Consider the following 12,192-nt stretch of genomic DNA (forward strand, 5'->3'; position numbering starts at 1 on the left):
AATGTTCGCCTCCCACTATAGCAGATAGGGTCTTTCTAGTAGTTGCACATCAAATCTAAGCTGTTTGAAGTGTTTTTCCAAAGTTAACACCATTTTTATGATTGGCGTTCCAGAAACAACCTTATCTCAGACTGAAAACGTGTTTTCTGCATTGTGCCATAACTTTGCAGGGAAACTTCAGAACATGAAATTTTAACCTCGCACTATAGCAGAAAGGGTCTTTCTAGTAGTTGCACATCAAACCTAAGCTGTCTGAAGTGTTTTTCCAAAGTTATCAACATTCTTATGTTTGGCGTTCCGGAATCAACCTTATCTCAGGCTGAAAACGCGTTTTACGCATTGTACCATAACTTTGCAGGAAAGCTTCAGAACATGAAATTTTCAACTCCCACTATAGCAGAAAGGTCTTTCTAGTAGTTGCACATCAAATCTAAGCTGTCTGAAGTGTTTTTCCAAATTTATGAATATTTTTATGTTTGGCGTTCCGGAATCGACCTTATCTCAGGCTGAAAACGCGTTTTCTGCATTGTGCCATAACTTTGCAGGGCGACTTCAGAACATGAAATTTTCTCCTCCCACTATATCAGAAAGGGTATTTCTAGTAGTTGCACATCAAATCTAAGTTGTCTGAAGTGTTTTTCCAAAGTTATCAACATTCTTATGTTTGGCGTTCCGGAATCAAACTTATCTCAAGCTGAAAACGCGTTTTACGCAATTTGCCATAATTTTGCAGGGAAACTTAAGAACATGAAATTTTCACCTCCAACTATAGCAGAAAGGGTCTTTCTAGTAGTTGCACATCAAATCTAAGCTGTTTGTAGTGTTTTTCCAAAGTTAACACCATTCTTATGTTTGGCGTTCCGGAATCAACCATATCTTAGGCTGACAACATGTTTTCTGCATTGTGCCATAACTTTGCAGGCAAGCTTCAGAACATGAAATTTTCACATCCCACTATAGCAGAAAGGGTCTTTCTCGTAGTTGCACATCAAATCTAAGCTGTCTGAAGTGTTTTTCCAAAGTTATCAATATTTTTATGTTTGGCGTTCCGGAATCGACCTTATTTCAGGCTGAAAACGCGTTTCCTGCATTGTGGCATAACTTTGCAGGGATGCTTCAGAACATGAAATTTTCACCTCCCACTGTAGCAGAAAGGGTCTTTCTAGTAGTTGCACATCAAATCTAAGCTGTCTGAAGTGTTTTTCCAAAGTTATCAACATTTTTATGTTTGGCGTTCTGGAACCCACCTTATCTCAGGCTGATAACGCGTTTTCTTCATTGTGCCATAACTTTGCAGGGCGACTTCAGAACATGAAATTTTCTCCTCCCACTATATCAGAAAGGGTATTTCTAGTAGTTGCACATCAAATCTAAGTTGTCTGAAGTGTTTTTCCAAAGTTATCAACATTCTTATGTTTGGCGTTCCGGAATCAAACTTATCTCAAGCTGAAAACGCGTTTTACGCAATTTGCCATAACTTTGCAGGAAAGCCTCAGAACATGAAATTTTCACCTCCCACTATAGCAGAAAGGTTCTTTCTAGTAGTTGCACATCAAATCTAAGCTGTCTGTAGAGTTTTTCCTGAGTTATCAACATTTTTATGTTTGGCGTTCTGAAATCAACCTCATCTCAGGCTGAAAACGCGTTTTACGCATTGTGCCATAACTTTGCAGGGAAGCTTCAGAACATGATATTTTCACCTCCCACTATAGCAGAAAGGGTCTTCCTCGTAGTTGCTCATCAAATCTAAGCTGTCTGAAGTGTTTTTCGAAAGTTTTCAACATTTTTTTGTTTGGTGTTCCTGAATCGACCTTATCTCAGGCCGAAAACGCGTTTTCTGCATTGTGCCATAACTTTGCAGGGAAGCTTCAGAACATGAAATTTTCACCTCCCACTATAGCAGAAATGGTCTTTCTAGTAGTTGCACATCAAATCTAAGCGGTCTGATGTGTTGTTCCAAAGTTATCAACATTTTTATGTTTGGCGTTCCGGAACTCTCCTTATCTCACGCTTAAAACGCGTTTTCTGCATTGTGCCATAACTTTGCAGGGAAGCTTTAGAACATAAAATTTTCACCTCCCACTTCAGCAGAAAGGGTATTTCTAGTAGTTGCAGATCAAATCTAAGCTGTCTGTAGAGTTTTTGCTGAGTTATCCACATTATTATGTTTGGCGTTCCGGAATCGACCTTATCTCAGGCAGAAAACCTGTTTTCTGCATTGTGCCATAACTTTGCAGGGAAGCTTTAGAACATGAAATTTTCACCTCCCACTAGAGCAGAAAGGGTATTTCTAGTAGTTGCACAACAAATCTAAGCTGTCTGAAGTGTTTTTCGAAAGTTATCAACATTTTTATGTTTGGCGTTCCGGAATCGACCTTATCTCAGGATGAAAAATCGTTTTCTAGATTGTCCCATAACTTTGCAGGGAAGCATCAGAACATGAAATTTTCACCTCCCACTATACCAGAAATGGTCTTTCTAGTACTTGCACATCAAATCTAAGCTGTCTGAAGTGTTTTTCCGAAGTTATTAACATTTTTATGTTTGGCGTTCCGGAATTTACCTTATGTGAGGCTGAACACGAGTTTTCTGCATTGTGCCATAACTTTGCAGGGAAGCATCAGAACATGAAATTTTCACCTCCCACTATACCAGAAAGGGTCTTTCTAGTAGTTGCACATCAGATCTAAGCTGTCGAAAGCGTTTTTCCAAAGTTATCAACATTTTTATGTTTGGCGTTTCGGAATCGACCTTATCTCAGCCTAAAAACGCGCTTTACTTATTTTGCCATAACTTTGCAGGGAAGCTTCAGAACATGACATTTTCACCTCCCACTATAGCAGAAATGGTCTTTCCAGTAGTTGCACATCAAATCTAAGCTGTCTGAAGTGTTTTTCCAAAGTTATCAACATTCTTATGTTTGGCGTTCCGGAACCCACCTTATCTCAGCCTGAAAACGCGTTTTACATATTTTGCCATAACTTTGCAGGGAAGCTTCACAACATGAAATTTTAAAATCCCACTATAGCAGAAAGGGTCTTTCTAGTAGTTGCACATCAAGTCTAAGCTGTCTGAAGTGTTTTTCTAAAGTTATCAACATTCTTATGTTTGGCGTTCCAGAATCAACCTTATCTCAGGCTGAAAACGCGTTTTATGCATTGTGCCATTACTTTGCAGGGAAGCTTCAGAACATGAAATTTTAACCTCCCACTATAGCAGAAAGGGTATTTCTAGTAGTTGCACATCAAATCTAAGCTGTCTGTAGAGTTTTTCCTGAGTTATCAACATTTTTATGTTTGGCATTCTGAAATCAACCTCATCTCAGGCTGAAAACGCGTTTCACGCATTGTGCCATAACTTTGCAGGGAAGCTTCAGAACATGAAATTTTAACCTCCCACTATAGCAGAAAGGGTCTTTCTAGTAGTTGCACATCAAATCTAAGCTGTCTGAAGTGTTTTCCAAAGTTATCAACATTTTTATGTTTGGCGTTTCGGAACCCACCTTATCTCAGGCTGAAAACAGGTTTTCTGCATTGTGCCATAACTTTGCAGGGAAACATCAGAACATGAAATTTTCACCTCAAACTATAGCAGAAAGGGTCTTTCTAGTAGTTGCACATCAAATCTAAGCTGTCTGAAGTGTTTTTCCAAAGTTATCAACATTTTTATGTTTGGCGTTCTCGTACCCACCTTATCTCAGGCTGAAAACGCGTTTTCTGCATTGTGCCATAACTTTGCAGGGACGCTTTAGAACATGAAATTTTCACCTCCCACTAGAGCAGAAAGGGTCTTTCTAGTAGTTGCACATCCAATCTTAGCTGTCTGAAGTGTTTTACCAAAGTTCTCAACATTTTTATGTTTGGCTTTCTGAAATCAACCTCATCTCAGGCTGAAAACGCGTTTTACGCATTGTGCGATAACTTTGCAGGGAAGCTTCAGAAAATGAAATTTTAACCTCCCACTATAGCAGAAAGGGTCTTTCTAGTAGTTGCACATCAAATCTAAGCTGTCTTGAAGTGTTTTTCTAAAGTTATCAACATTTTTATGTTTGGCGTTCCGGAACCCACCTTATCTCTGCCTGAAAACGCGTTTTACATATTGTGCCATAACTTTGCAGGGAAGCTTCAGAACATGAAATGTTCGCCTCCCACTATAGCAGATAGGGACTTTCTTGTAGTTGCACATCAAATCTAAGCTGTCTGAAGTGTTTTTCGAAAGTTTTCAACATTTTTATGTTTGGCGTTCCGGAATCGACCTTATCTCAGGCTGAAAACACGATTTACGCATTCCGCCATAACTTTGCAGGGAAGCTTCAGAACATGAAATTTTTACCTCCCACTATAGCAGAAAGGGTCTTTCTAGTAGTTGCACATCAAATCTAAGCTGTCGAAAGCGTTTTTCCAAAGTTATCAACATTTTTATGTTTGGCGTTTCGGAATCGACCTTATCTCAGCCTAAAAACGCGCTTTACTTATTTTGCCATAACTTTGCAGGGAAGCTTCAGAACATGACATTTTCACCTCCCACTATAGCAGAAATGGTCTTTCCAGTAGTTGCACATCAAATCTAAGCTGTCTGAAGTGTTTTTCCAAAGTTATCAACATTCTTATGTTTGGCGTTCCGGAACCCACCTTATCTCAGCCTGAAAACGCGTTTTACATATTTTGCCATAACTTTGCAGGGAAGCTTCACAACATGAAATTTTAAAATCCCACTATAGCAGAAAGGGTCTTTCTAGTAGTTGCACATCAAGTCTAAGCTGTCTGAAGTGTTTTTCTAAAGTTATCAACATTCTTATGTTTGGCGTTCCAGAATCAACCTTATCTCAGGCTGAAAACGCGTTTTATGCATTGTGCCATTACTTTGCAGGGAAGCTTCAGAACATGAAATTTTAACCTCCCACTATAGCAGAAAGGGTATTTCTAGTAGTTGCACATCAAATCTAAGCTGTCTGTAGAGTTTTTCCTGAGTTATCAACATTTTTATGTTTGGCATTCTGAAATCAACCTCATCTCAGGCTGAAAACGCGTTTCAAGCATTGTGCCATAACTTTGCAGGGAAGCTTCAGAACATGAAATTTTAACCTCCCACTATAGCAGAAAGGGTCTTTCTAGTAGTTGCACATCAAATCTAAGCTGTCTGAAGTGTTTTCCAAAGTTATCAACATTTTTATGTTTGGCGTTTCGGAACCCACCTTATCTCAGGCTGAAAACAGGTTTTCTGCATTGTGCCATAACTTTGCAGGGAAACATCAGAACATGAAATTTTCACCTCAAACTATAGCAGAAAGGGTCTTTCTAGTAGTTGCACATCAAATCTAAGCTGTCTGAAGTGTTTTTCCAAAGTTATCAACATTTTTATGTTTGGCGTTCTCGTACCCACCTTATCTCAGGCTGAAAACGCGTTTTCTGCATTGTGCCATAACTTTGCAGGGACGCTTTAGAACATGAAATTTTCACCTCCCACTAGAGCAGAAAGGGTCTTTCTAGTAGTTGCACATCCAATCTTAGCTGTCTGAAGTGTTTTACCAAAGTTCTCAACATTTTTATGTTTGGCTTTCTGAAATCAACCTCATCTCAGGCTGAAAACGCGTTTTACGCATTGTGCGATAACTTTGCAGGGAAGCTTCAGAAAATGAAATTTTAACCTCCCACTATAGCAGAAAGGGTCTTTCTAGTAGTTGCACATCAAATCTAAGCTGTCTTGAAGTGTTTTTCTAAAGTTATCAACATTTTTATGTTTGGCGTTCCGGAACCCACCTTATCTCTGCCTGAAAACGCGTTTTACATATTGTGCCATAACTTTGCAGGGAAGCTTCAGAACATGAAATGTTCGCCTCCCACTATAGCAGATAGGGACTTTCTTGTAGTTGCACATCAAATCTAAGCTGTCTGAAGTGTTTTTCGAAAGTTTTCAACATTTTTATGTTTGGCGTTCCGGAATCGACCTTATCTCAGGCTGAAAACACGATTTACGCATTCCGCCATAACTTTGCAGGGAAGCTTCAGAACATGAAATTTTTACCTCCCACTATAGCAGAAAGGGTCTTTCTAGTAGTTGCACATCAAATCTAAGCTGTCTGAAGTGTTTTTCCAAAGTTATCAACATTTTTACGTTTGGCGTTCCAGAATCGACCTTATCTCAGGCTGAAAACGCGTTTTCTGCATTGTGCCATAACTTTGCTGGGAAGCTTCAAAACATGACATTTTCACGTCCCACTATAGCAAAAAGGGTCTTTCTAGTAGTTGCACATCAAATCTAAGCTGTCTGAAGTGTTTTTCGAAAGTTTTCAACATTTTTATGTTTGGTGTTCCTGAATCGACCTTATCTCAGCCTAAAAACGCGCTTTACTTATTTTGCCATAACTTTGCAGGGAAGCTTCAGAACATGACATTTTCACCTCCCACTATAGCAGAAATGGTCTTTCCAGTAGTTGCACATCAAATCTAAGCTGTCTGAAGTGTTTTTCCAAAGTTATCAACATTCTTATGTTTGGCGTTCCGGAACCCACCTTATCTCAGCCTGAAAACGCGTTTTACATATTTTGCCATAACTTTGCAGGGAAGCTTCACAACATGAAATTTTAAAATCCCACTATAGCAGAAAGGGTCTTTCTAGTAGTTGCACATCAAGTCTAAGCTATCTGAAGTGTTTTTCTAAAGTTATCAACATTCTTATGTTTGGCGTTCCAGAACCAACCTTATCTCAGGCTGAAAACGCGTTTTATGCATTGTGCCATTACTTTGCAGGGAAGCTTCAGAACATGAAATTTTAACCTCCCACTATAGCAGAAAGGGTATTTCTAGTAGTTGCACATCAAATCTAAGCTCTCTGTAGAGTTTTTCCTGAGTTATCAACATTTTTATGTTTGGCATTCTGAAATCAACCTCATCTCAGGCTGAAAACGCGTTTCACGCATTGTGCCATAACTTTGCAGGGAAGCTTCAGAACATGAAATTTTAACCTCCCACTATAGCAGAAAGGGTCTTTCTAGTAGTTGCACATCAAATCTAAGCTGTCTGAAGTGTTTTCCAAAGTTATCAACATTTTTATGTTTGGCGTTTCGGAACCCACCTTATCTCAGGCTGAAAACAGGTTTTCTGCATTGTGCCATAACTTTGCAGGGAAGCATCAGAACATGAAATTTTCACCTCAAACTATAGCAGAAAGGGTCTTTCTAGTAGTTGCACATCAAATCTAAGCTGTCTGAAGTGTTTTTCCAAAGTTATCAACATTTTTATGTTTGGCGTTCTCGTACCCACCTTATCTCAGGCTGAAAACGCGTTTTCTGCATTGTGCCATAACTTTGCAGGGACGCTTTAGAACATGAAATTTTCACCTCCCACTAGAGCAGAAAGGGTCTTTCTAGTAGTTGCACATCCAATCTTAGCTGTCTGAAGTGTTTTACCAAAGTTCTCAACATTTTTATGTTTGGCTTTCTGAAATCAACCTCATCTCAGGCTGAAAACGCGTTTTACGCATTGTGCGATAACTTTGCAGGGAAGCTTCAGAAAATGAAATTTTAACCTCCCACTATAGCAGAAAGGGTCTTTCTAGTAGTTGCTCATCAAATCTAAGCTGTCTTGAAGTGTTTTTCTAAAGTTATCAACATTTTTATGTTTGGCGTTCCGGAACCCACCTTATGTCAGCCTGAAAACGCGTTTTACATATTGTGCCATAACTTTGCAGGGAAGCTTCAGAACATGAAATGTTCGCCTCCCACTATAGCAGATAGGGACTTTCCTGTAGTTGCACATCAAATCTAAGCTGTCTGAAGTGTTTTTCGAATGTTGTCAACATTTTTATGATTGGCGTTCCGGAACCCACCTTATCTCTGCCTGAAAACGCGTTTTACATATTGTGCCATAACTTTGCAGGGAAGCTTCAGAACATGAAATGTTCGCCTCCCACTATAGCAGATAGGGACTTTCTTGTAGTTGCACATCAAATCTAAGCTGTCTGAAGTGTTTTTCGAAAGTTTTCAACATTTTTATGTTTGGCGTTCCGGAATCGACCTTATCTCAGGCTGAAAACACGATTTACGCATTCCGCCATAACTTTGCAGGGAAGCTTCAGAACATGAAATTTTTACCTCCCACTATAGCAGAAAGGGTCTTTCTAGTAGTTGCACATCAAATCTAAGCTGTCTGAAGTGTTTTTCCAAAGTTATCAACATTTTTACGTTTGGCGTTCCAGAATCGACCTTATCTCAGGCTGAAAACGCGTTTTCTGCATTGTGCCATAACTTTGCTGGGAAGCTTCAAAACATGACATTTTCACGTCCCACTATAGCAAAAAGGGTCTTTCTAGTAGTTGCACATCAAATCTAAGCTGTCTGAAGTGTTTTTCGAAAGTTTTCAACATTTTTATGTTTGGTGTTCCTGAATCGACCTTATCTCAGGCCGAAAACGCGTTTTCGCCATTGTGCCATAACTTAGCAGGGAAGCTTCAGAACATGAAAATTTCACCTCCCACTGTTGCAGAAAGGGTCTTTCGAGTAAGTGCACATCAAATCTAAGCTGTCGAAAGTGTTTTTCCAAAGTTATCAACATTTTTATGTTTGGCGTTTTGGAATCGACCTTATCTCCGGCTAAAAACGCGTTTTCTGCATTGTGCCGTAACTTTGCAGGGAAGCTTCAGAACATGAAATTTTAACATCCCACTATAGCAGAAAGGGTCTTTCTAGTAGTTGCACATCAAATCTAAGCTGTCTGAAGTGTTTTTCCAAAGTTATCAACATTTTTATGTTTGGCGTTCTGGAAACCACCTTATCTCAGGCTGAAAACAGGTTTTCTGCATTGTGCCATAACTTTGCAGGGAAGCTTCAGAACATTAAATTTTCACCTCCCACTATAGAAGAAAGGGTGTCTCTAGTAGTTGCACATCAAATCTAAGCTGTCTGAAGTGTATTTCCAAAGTTATCAACATTTTTATGTTTGGCGTTCTGGTACCCACCTTATCTCAGGCTGAAAACGCGTTTTCTGCATTGTGCCATAACTTTGCAGGGACGCTTTAGAACATGAAATTTTCACCTCCCACTAGAGCAGAAAGGGTCTTTCTAGTAGTTGCACATCAAATCTTACCTGTCTGAAGTGTTTTTCCAAAGTTCTCAACATTTTTATGTTTGGCGTTCTGAAATCAACCTCATCTCAGGCAAAAAACGCGTTTTACGCATTGTGCGATAACTTTGCAGGGAAGCTTCAGAAAATGAAATTTTAACCTCCCACTATAGCAGAAAGGGTCTTTCTAGTAGTTGCTCATCAAATCTAAGCTGTCTTGAAGTGTTTTTCTAAAGTTATCAACATTTTTATGTTTGGCGTTCCGGAACCCACCTTATGTCAGCCTGAAAACGCGTTTTACATATTGTGCCATAACTTTGCAGGGAAGCTTCAGAACATGAAATGTTCGCCTCCCACTATAGCAGATAGGGACTTTCCTGTAGTTGCACATCAAATCTAAGCTGTCTGAAGTGTTTTTCGAATGTTGTCAACATTTTTATGATTGGCGTTCCGGAATCGACCTTATCTCAGGCTGAAAACACGATTTACGCATTCTGCCATAACTTTGCAGGGAAGCTTCAGAACATGAAATTTTCATATCCCACTATAGCAGAAAGGGTCTTTCTTGTAGTCTCACATCAAATCGAAGCTGTCTGAAGTGTTTTTCCAAAGTTATCAACATTTTTATGTTTGGCGCTCCGGAATCGACCTTATCTCAGGCTGAAAACGCGTTTTCTGCATTGTGCCATAACTTTGCAGGGAAGCTTCAGAACATGAAATTTTTACCTCCCACTATAGCAGAAAGGGTCTTTCAAGTAGTTGCACATCAAATCTAAGCTGTCTGAAGTGTTTTTCCAAAGTTATCAACATTCTTATGTTTGGCGTCCCGGAATCAACCTTATCTCAGGCTGAAAACGCGTTTTACGCATTGTGCCATAACTTTGCAGGGAAGCTTCAGAACATGAAATGTTCGCCTCCCAATATTGCAGATAGGGTCTTTCTTGTAGTTGCAGATCAAATCTAAGCTGTCTGAAGTGTTTTCCGAAAGTTTTCAACATTTTTATGTTTGGCGTTCCGGAATCGACCTTATCTCAGGCTGAAAACACGATTTACGCATTCTGCCATAACTTTGCAGGGAAGCTTCAGAACATGAAATTTTCATATCCCACTATAGCAGAAAGGGTCTTTCTTGTAGTCTCACATCAAATCTAAGCTGTCTGAAGTGTTTTTCCAAAGTTATCAACATTTTTAAGTTTGGCGCTCCGGAATCGACCTTATCTCAGGCTGAAAACGCGTTTTACGCATTGTGCCATAACTTTGCAGGGAAGCCTCAGAACATGACATTTTCACCTCCCACAATAGCCGAAAGGGTCTTTCTAGTAGTTGCACATCATATCTAAGCTGTCTGAAGTGTTTTTCCAAAGTTATCAACATTTTTATGTTTGGCGTTTCGGAACCCACCTTATCTCAGGCTGAAAACAGGTTTTCTGCATTGTGCCATAACTTTGCAGGGAAGCATCAGAACATGAAATTTTCACCTCAAACTATAGCAGAAAGGGTCTTTCTAGTAGTTGCACATCAAATCTAAGCTGTCTGAAGTGTTTTTCGAAAGTTATCAACATTTTTATGTTTGGCGTTCCAGAATCGACATTATCTCAGGCTGAAAACGAGTTTTCTGCATTATGCCATAACTTTGCAGGGAGACTTCAGAACATGAAATTTTCTCCTCCCACTATAGCAGAAAGGGTATTTCTAGTAGTTGCACATCAAATCTAAGCTGTCTGAAGTGTATTTCCAAAGTTGTCAACATTTTTATGTTTGGCGTTCTGGTACCCACCTTATCTCAGGCTGAAAACAGGTTTTCTGCATTGTGCCATAACTTTGCAGGGAAGCTTCAGAACATTACATTTTCACCTCCCACTATAGAAGAAAGGGTCTTTCTAGTAGTTGCACATCAAATCTAAGCTGTCTGAAATGTTTTTCCAAAGTTATCAACATTTTTTTGTTTGGCGTTCCGGAACCCACCTTATCTCAGGCTGAAAACAGGTTTTCTGCATTGTGCCATAACTTTGCAGGGAAGCATCAGAACATGAAATTTTCACCTCAAACTATAGCAGAAAGGGTCTTTCTAGTAGTTGCACATCAAATCTAAGCTGTCTGAAGTGTTTTTCGAAAGTTATCAACATTTTTATGTTTGGCGTTCCAGAATCGACATTATCTCAGGCTGAAAACGCGTTGTCTGCATTGTGCCATAACTTTGCATGGAAGCTTCCGAACATCAAATTTTCACCTCCCACTATAGCAGAAATGGTCTTTCTAGTAGTTGCACAACAAATCTAAGCTGTCTGATGTGTTTTTCCAAAGTTATCAACATTTTTATGTTTGGCGTTTCGGAATCGACCTTATCTTAGGCTGAAAACGCGTTTTATGCATTGTGCAATAACTTTGCAGGGAAGCTTCAGAACATGAAATGTTCACCTCCCACTATAGCAGAAAGGGTGTTTCTAGTAGTTGCACATCAAATCTAAGCTGTCTGAAGTGTTTTTCGAAAGTTTTCAACATTTTTATGTTTGGTGTTCCTGAATCGACCTTATCTCAGGCTGAACACGCGTTTTCTGCATTGTGCCATAACTTTGCAGGGAAGCTTCAGGACATGAAATTTTCACCTCCCACAATAGCCGAAAGGGTCTTTCTAGTAGTTGCACATCAAATCTAAGCTGTCTGAAGTTTTTTTCCAAGGTTATCAACATTTTTATGTTTGGCGTTCCGGAATCGACCTTATCTCAGGCTGAAAACGCATTTTACGCATTGTGCAATAACTTTGCAGGGAAGCTTCAGAACATGAAATGTTCACCTCCCACTATAGCAGAAAGGGTCTTTCTAGTAGTTGCACATCAAATCTAAGCTGTCTGAAGTGTTTTTCGAAAGTTTTCAAAATTTTTATGTTTGGTGTTCCTGAATCGACCTTATCTCAGGCTGAAAACGCGTTTTCTGCATTGTGCCATAACTTTGCAGGGAATCTTCAGAACATGAAATTTTCACCTCCCACTACAGCAGAAAGGGTCTTTCTAGTAGTTGCACATCAAATCTAAGCTGTCTGAAATGTTTTTCCAAAGTTATCAACATTTTTTTGTTTGGCGTTCCGGAATCGACCTTATCTCAGGCTGAAAACGCGTTTTACGCATTGTGCCAT

This window comes from Synchiropus splendidus, chromosome 2, assembly GCF_027744825.2.
Source record: "Synchiropus splendidus isolate RoL2022-P1 chromosome 2, RoL_Sspl_1.0, whole genome shotgun sequence".
NCBI classification, from domain to species: Eukaryota; Metazoa; Chordata; class Actinopteri; order Syngnathiformes; family Callionymidae; genus Synchiropus; species Synchiropus splendidus.